Raw genomic sequence first — 7,945 nt, forward strand, 5'->3', positions numbered from 1 at the left:
TTCCTGTTTGTCTGGTTGAAGACCTGGCCGTTTCACTCCCGGGCGGCATACTGGGAGGGAGGGAAGGACGCGGGAGAGAGGGAGACGAGGCGAGGCGCTAGAGAGAGAGAGAGAGAGCGAGAGAAGGAAAGAAGGACAGAGGGGAGGTTGGCGGGGAGAAGGCAAAGGGAGAGACACCCGAGCACTCCCGAGTTGGGATTGATTTACTTCATTAACCGAGATTACAAGTTTAACTTACAAACCAGAGGTCAAAATTTCTCATTAACAAGGGGACCGTGGAGAACCTCGGGGCCTGGAGACCACTCTTATTACTGACTACACATTTCAATCTGTCTTTGATGTTCCATGTCTGCCTTTCTACCCCCCCCCCCCACCTCCCTTCTTTTCCCCCTCCTATTTTTTGGCAGCGAGGTTGATTTTAATTGTAGCTATAGAACAGAGCATAGTTTGCCTGTAAGCCAGCCTCCACATCTGTAGTGAGTGCAGCTTTAGTGATATTGGGTGCAGTCCATAGCTCGGGGCTAATTTTAATGGTCCCCCCCCCCCCCACCACCACCACCACCCTCCCTCCTTCATTGGAGACTCAGATTGTTTTCCACGTGATTCCTGTTAATTTAGCTGGAGGAAAGGGCATCAGTTTTCCTTGTGCTTTCCCCCTCTCTTCTCTCTCCCCATGCCTCTCACTCTATTGCCTCACTCCTTCTTTCTGATCTACAGCCTCAAAGAAAGAAGGTGAAATGAATTCAAATGGAAAAAAGAGACCGCGCTCGCTATTATAAACCGCTCGCCTACCTTTGTCCCTTGCGTTGCGCCTGCTGGTCGAGACAGATAGGAGGGGAAAGGCGGCGTGGCTGTACTAACTGGGGCGATTTCTGCCGATATTGTTGCCTCTGCGTCAAACAAACAAAGCTCTGGCTTTGATGTGATAAATGGCCTGAGTGCCGGGATGATAACTCTGAGCTCGTAAATGTGTCAAGGATGTTTTCGGAGCTCTGAGCGCGTTTGACACCGCGGGACACCGAGCGTCGAGGCAAATCCTACGTCACGGCTAACAATCGGATGTACCGTAGGAGTCTCTGTCTGTCTTAATGAAGAGAAGCCACGTTTAGTCGAGACGCACCGAAAGGAGAGGAGAGGAGATCGTAACGCGCCAAAAATCGATGAGGGGGGAAATGAAACGGCAAAGTGTTCAAATCATGTTAAATGTGTGAAAGGACAGAGTACAGAGGGTGTGATGGAATAATCATCATCTCTACTCGACAAGACTGTCTCCAGAACAGTGACCTGAAATCCATTTTCACCTCTTCTCTGTGCAATATACAAATACTGGTGTGGCTACAGAGGAGCACAGAGATGAACATGGTCCATCTATGGAGAAGCTGCAGCACCGTACAGCTGCAAAACATCCACAGAATGAGAGGAAAAGCAGCTTCTAGCAGCGATAAACATCGTGTGAGTGGTACATGAGCAAGGAACTAAGATAACGTGTCCTTTCCTATGATACCTTACGAAAAGTTACTCCTTATTTTGAGTGTGTTTTCCTACAAAAGTCCAGCGACATGTCAAATTCCACTCGTTACATGAATACGGTCTATTGATTACAAACGTCTGTCTTCAAAGAACACAAGTACTTAATTTAATTTAGGAAAAAATCGTGAAATACTTCGTTAGGTTTAGGAAAAGATCGTGAAATACTTTGTTAGTTTAGGAAAAGATTGTGAAATACTTCGTTAGGTTTAGGAAAATATTGTGAAATACTTTGCTAGGTTTAGGAAAAAATCGTGAAATACTTCGCTAGGTTTAGGAAAAGATCGTGAAATACTTTGTTAGGTTTAGGAAAAGATCGTGAAATACTTCATTAGGTTTAGAAAAAGATCGTGAAATACTTCGTTAGGTTTAGGAAAAAATCGTGAAATACTTCGCTAGGTTTAGGAAAATATCGTGAAATACTTCGCTAGGTTTAGGAAAAGATCGTGAAATACTTTGTTAGTTTAGGAAAAGATTGTGAAATACTAAGTTAGGTTTAGGAAAAGATTGTGAAATACTTCGTTAGGTTTAGGAAAATATTGTGAAATACTTTGCTAGGTTTAGGAAAAAATCGTGAAATACTTTGCTAGGTTTAGGAAAAGATCGTGAAATACTTCATTAGGTTTAGAAAAAGATCGTGAAATACTTCGTTAGGTTTAGGAAAAGATCGTGAAATACTTCGCTAGGTTTAGGAAAATATCGTGAAATACTTCTCTAGGTTTAGGAAAAGATCGTGAAATACTTTGTTAGGTTTAGGAAAAGATCGTGAAATACTTTGTTAGGTTTAGGAAATGATCGTGAAATACTAAATTAGGTTTAGGAAAATATCGTGAAATACTTTTTTAGGTTTAGGAAAATATCGTGAAATACTTCGCTAGGTTTAGGAAAAAATCGTGAAATACTTCGCTAGGTTTAGGAAAAGATCGTGAAATACTTTGTTAGGTTTAGGAAAAGATCGGAAAATACTTCATTAGGTTTAGGAAAAGATCGGGAAATACTTTGTTAGGTTTAGGAAAAGATCGTGAAATACTTCGTTAGGTTTAGGAAAAGATCGTGAAATACTTTGTTAGGTTTAGGAAAAGATCATAAAATACTTTGTTAGGTTTAGGAAAATATCGTGAAATACTTCGTTAGGTTTAGGAAAAAATCGTGAAATACTTTGCTAGGTTTAGGAAAAGATCGTGAAATACTTTGTTAGGTTTAGGAAAAGATCGGAAAATACTTCATTAGGTTTAGAAAAAGATCGTGAAATACTTCGTTAGGTTTAGGAAAAGATCGTGAAATACTTCGCTAGGTTTAGGAAAATATCGTGAAATACTTCGCTAGGTTTAGGAAAAGATCGTGAAATACTTTGTTAGGTTTAGGAAAAGAACGTGAAATACTAAGTTAGGTTTAGGAAGAGATCGTGAAATACTTCGCTAGGTTTAGGAAAAGATCGTGAAATACTTTGTTAGGTGTAGGAAAAGATCGGAAAATACTTCATTAGGTTTAGGAAAAGATCGTGAAATACTTTGTTAGGTTTAGGAAAAGATCGTGAAATACTAAGTTAGGTTTAGGAAAAGATCGTGAAATACTTTGTTGGTTTAGGAAAAGATCGTGAAATACTAAGTTAGGTTTAGGAAAAGATCGTGAAATACTTTGTTAGGTTTAGGAAAAAATCGTGAAATACTTTGTTATGTTTAGGAAAAAATCGTGAAATACTTCGTTAGGTTTAGGAAAAGATCGTGAAATACTTTGTTCGGTTTAGGAAAAGATCGTGAAATACTTCGTTGGTTTCGGAAAAGATGGGGAAATACTTCGTTAGGTTTAGGAAAAGATCGTGAAATACTTTGTTAGGTTTAGGAAAAAATCGTGAAATACTTTGTTATGTTTAGGAAAAAATCGTGAAATACTTCGTTAGGTTTAGGAAAAGATCGTGAAATACTTTGTTCGGTTTAGGAAAAGATCGTGAAATACTTCATTGGTTTCGGAAAAGATGGGGAAATACTTCGTTAGGTTTAGGAAAAGATCGTGAAATACTTTGTTAGGTTTAGGAAAAGATCGTGAAATACTTCGTTAGGTTTAGGAAAAGGTCGTGAAATACTAAGTTAGGTTTCGGAAAAGATGGGGAAATACTTCGTTAGGTTTAGGAAAAGATGGTGAAATACTTTGTTAGGTTTAGGAAAAGATCGTGAAATACTTATTTAGATGTCTGCAACAAAACTACTCAGTTAAGTTTAGGAAAAGATTGAACATAAACTTCTCGTTTTACATGGGGGAGGAACAGCAGCCTCCCGGCTGAAAGATCACTGGACGTTGGACCCATCACACTCCCCCCCCCCCCCCGTCCCTGTGGGGCTTTGGCGCTCATAATACTTCCTCGCTCATGATTACGTGCATAACATAAGAAATTACAACAAATTACAACGAATTACAAGGCATTATTATTTTTCTGGATGAGACCAGCCTGGCTTTCAACCCTCTTAGTATTGCCGTCTTCAAGCTGATGTGTTGAGGGCACGATCACGTCGCCATCCTCCTTCATCTGCCCTCTGTCACCGCACTTCACCCCTCCAACTTCTTCAAGGTGGCTCACCCTTTGACTCTTGTGCTGAACTTCAAAAAGCCCGTGTGTGCTGATTGGGAGGGTTTGGGCTGTGGGACTATGGAGCTGGAGGGGGGCTTTCGGTGTGTGCGGGGGCCCCTGCCTGTGTAGTGACCCACCGCTGGGGCCACAGCAGGCCCTCTTCCAGCCGGCAGCCCCAGCCATTGGCTCCTTGGAACTAATCCACCCTGCGGAGCCCTGTAAGGCCCCCTTTGTTCCCTCCTGCAGACTAGATCAGGCTGGAGACAGACACGCACGGTCTTGACTGGCTATCGGTTTCACAGCCCGTGGCGATCTACATCCAGGCTTAGGCCCCAGCGCCGGCCAAGCCACCGTCAAATTAAAGGTGGGAGAAGGGGGGGGGGGGGGGTCGGGTTGCGGGGGAAGGGAGCAAAATTGTGTCACCTGAATTCCGTCACAGCCCGAAATCACGGCGGAAAGGTGGTCTGGTGAGGAAGAGGACAAGCGGGAGGGAAGGAATATAGGAGAGGAGGATTTCAACAGGAGCTCTGCCTCTCAGTGAACAGAGAGGGATCTCAACAAGGCCATTATCTGGCTCCTAATTTGAGCTCTGGCGCAGCACTGAAGGGCTGCCTTTGTCTGGGATTAATGCGGAAAGCTCAGGATGCGATGTCAGAGGGAAATAATCAGCATGGGCCCTTCATAACGTTGGCTGCTTGTGCTCCTGGCCAGGGCCCTCCGGCTCATTTCTGTGGAGATGAAATCTATGACAAGCCCCTCAGTGAAGCTAAGAGCAGGCAACAGTCCAGTAACACCCACAGGCCTCCAGGCATCCTGTGACCCCCTTAGAAAAGTCACATTCACTTTGCTCTGGAGAAGGGAAAGAGAACGCCGCGGGCGCTTCCAGCCCATGTGAAATGAAGAAATGTGAGGAGGTGAAAACGAAGTGAAAATAAGTTAAGATTCCTCCTCCGCCCCCTCTGCGATCACTCCGGAGGAGGGGCACGCTGTGTCTTCACTTCATTATGCCCCTCTAATTAAACATGAACAGGACAGTTAAAGAAGAGAAAAAGGACAACAACTCCAGCATAATGTATATTCATGTTTATGTTGTATAACTGCATTTGGGAGAGCAGTTTGAGAAAGCAGCTTCTTTTTCTTTTTTCTTGTTGAAAGCAGCATAAGGTCGCGGGCTAATACCCATCAGGGTAAAGCATTCTGAAAGAGGTTGCCACTGCACTCAAGGACCAGAAGTAATGCTTTTATTTTGTTATTTATGCTTTTTTTACCGAGTGCATTGCTATGCTCCTCTGCAGCATATTGCTGCTAAGCGAAGGATGCGAAGATGCAACTCGATAAGCGGGTTATTAAAATGACCAATTGACATTCAAAATTCCGGCTTATTTTAGATTCATCATATTTACAGATGAATATGTGGAATTTAAATGTTGTTTTTTTTTTCACCCTGCCGCCTCAAGGAAAATGCGACTTGGTGCAGCAACTGTGCATGACTTCATGTACGGCCCTGAGCTGGAGAAATACGACACTCAAGCCACTGCTGTTCCTCAAACAGTAGACGGCTCCTTACAACGCCGCAGTTCGGCTTAATTAAGAACAGACCAGGCAAGTCACATGGGAGCAGGTCACCACGCTCCATACGCAGATATCACCAACTTCATTAGTTATTGGACAGATCCCTAAACTTAAGAGGACGTGTTGGTTTGAGAATACAATGGTCCTCAAAACTTAAGCCTTGAGGGAAGGGAGGCCAACAAAGAACCCCGTCCACAAAACAAACCCACTCCCTGGTGCCTCCAGAAAGGTATCGGCTGTTCCTTCATCTTCACCCATTTTTTAGATGAATACCATGGGAACAATGGTTCAGAGGGCTGCATGCCGTGTCGCCGACCCACCGGCGCACTTCACAGCTCCCTCACCAAACAACCCCAGTTGTGGATACACACAATCAGCTCCACTCTGTGGCGAATATGAACGGCAGGAATGGACCTGAATTCTCATGGAGGATGATCGTAACCAACCACTGTGGCTTCTTATCCCTAGAATTCACCGACAGCAGCTCATGTACTTTTCCCCACAATTTTCTCTATTATTTGGCTGTGCTAATATGGCTTATTCTATATCGTATTTGGGTTCTTAAAGCTAGCTTTGGTAATCTGGAGAAACTAGCAAGAGTAAGCTAGATTCAAAAAATTCATCCGATCAAAAACCCGAGCCCGCTGTCGCCAACTCTTTTCCAATGAAGGTAGCTAGCAGCACTAGATCCAAAAGTTGGCTAATCTGGCGAGAAAGTCGCCAGGTCAGCAACACTGACAGGCCTCCCTCCAAAGCAACTCCCCCAAAATGATCATAGTGAACGTAAACAAAGAACATGGCTGCTGTCAGTACTCACAGCTGGCAAGCTAGCAGCTTGTGGAAGACTGACGATGAGCAATGAGGCAGAATACGTGAAGGCAGGCAGGTGGTCCGCCCAGTCACTGCATTCATGTCGAATGAAATGATTGGACGGCCACAGATACTAGGGTTTTTTCTTTTTTTGACAGAGGATTTGATTATTGATTCTAACATCACCAGGCCTGCCTTTAAATTACAAATTGCTCTTTTCCCTCAATCGTATCCATTAATCTAAACCAGGCGGCAACCTCCGGGTCTCAAGAGTGAAACCAATGCGAAAGTGCCTTAAACTTGCATTCTTTCTAATGACCAGCAGGGGGCGTCTTTTCCAGTTACAAAAAGAAGTCTGGTTGTATAGAAGTCCCTGAGAGAATGACTCTACTTCTCACTTGATTTATCACCTCAGTTGACATTGTAACATGAGTTTATGGTCTCAGTTGCTAGTTTCTTCAACACAGCATGATGTTCGTTAGGAGATGATGGTCCCAGTTACAGCACTATATAAGATAACGCTGGCATTTCTTTAGGGGCGTGGCTAACACAGCATTGTCCGGTCCTGGAGTTTGTTTTTGTCTTACAACTTGAGCCAAAACGCCAAAACAGGAGCGTTCTCTCTTCTCCGGCTTCTGATTTGAACGACTGGTCTGACACAGACTCAATCAATCAACCAATGAACAGTTATTTATTTATTTAGTTACCATTATTGTTGGAGTACAGGAACAAATCTATCATTGTGTATTTACAGTCATCATTTCTATCTGAGTTAACATTCGAGCCTCTAACATGTCAAGCTCTCAGTGTTTACTACTGGACTCCTGAATACTCAGCCAAGGACAGGTTAGGATCACAGTCCCTCCATGTCTTCTTCTGTATTCTGACATCCTGACTTCATTTCAAATAAATTATACAATTTGAAAGAATTAGGAGCTTAAATTGTGGGTTCACCTCTAAAATATGTATTTTACTGCCCAAGAAAAACTTGAACGGGTAAACAAGTATTATTTTGGGCTGATCAAAGGAAGTTTCCGCGTAAATTTAAATTAATTTGAACAAGCATATATATATATATATATATATATATATATATATATATATATATATATATATATATATATATATATATATATATAGAAGCCTGTTGGTAGAACAGGAAGTCCCACAGAGTGGACTGTGAAGGGATCACATCTTCCACATGTTATTCTATCAGGAGCGACAGAACATCGAGCAGTTGGAGGCTGGCTTTACTGAGAGACTGAGCTTGTTTCTGAAATGGGGGAAATGGTGTAACGAGATGTCCTGCTGAACACGGATATACTACAAGAATTCTTTGCAGCAGCTATTGGGCAGATGAATGAAACGGGCAGAAAGCTGGAGTAGGTAAAACAAGAGTTCCACATAAAGTGAGCTACATTATCAGGGAGCCTTGGGAAATCACTAAACAAAAAGCAGACTGGTTGTATA

At 42.8% G+C, this 7,945-nt stretch overlaps 1 protein-coding gene across 1 annotated transcript in view; it reads right to left on the bottom strand.

Annotated features, from left to right (window-relative positions):
* Positions 1–7,945, bottom strand: part of LOC137888476 (transcription initiation factor TFIID subunit 4-like) — a 66,055-nt gene that overhangs the window by 19,809 nt on the left and 38,301 nt on the right. The window lies entirely within an intron of this gene.

Source organism: Cebidichthys violaceus, unplaced genomic scaffold (assembly GCF_023349555.1).
Source record: "Cebidichthys violaceus isolate CVI_PGR_0920_01 unplaced genomic scaffold, fCebVio1.0.p SCAF_105, whole genome shotgun sequence".
NCBI lineage: Eukaryota > Metazoa > Chordata > Actinopteri > Perciformes > Stichaeidae > Cebidichthys > Cebidichthys violaceus.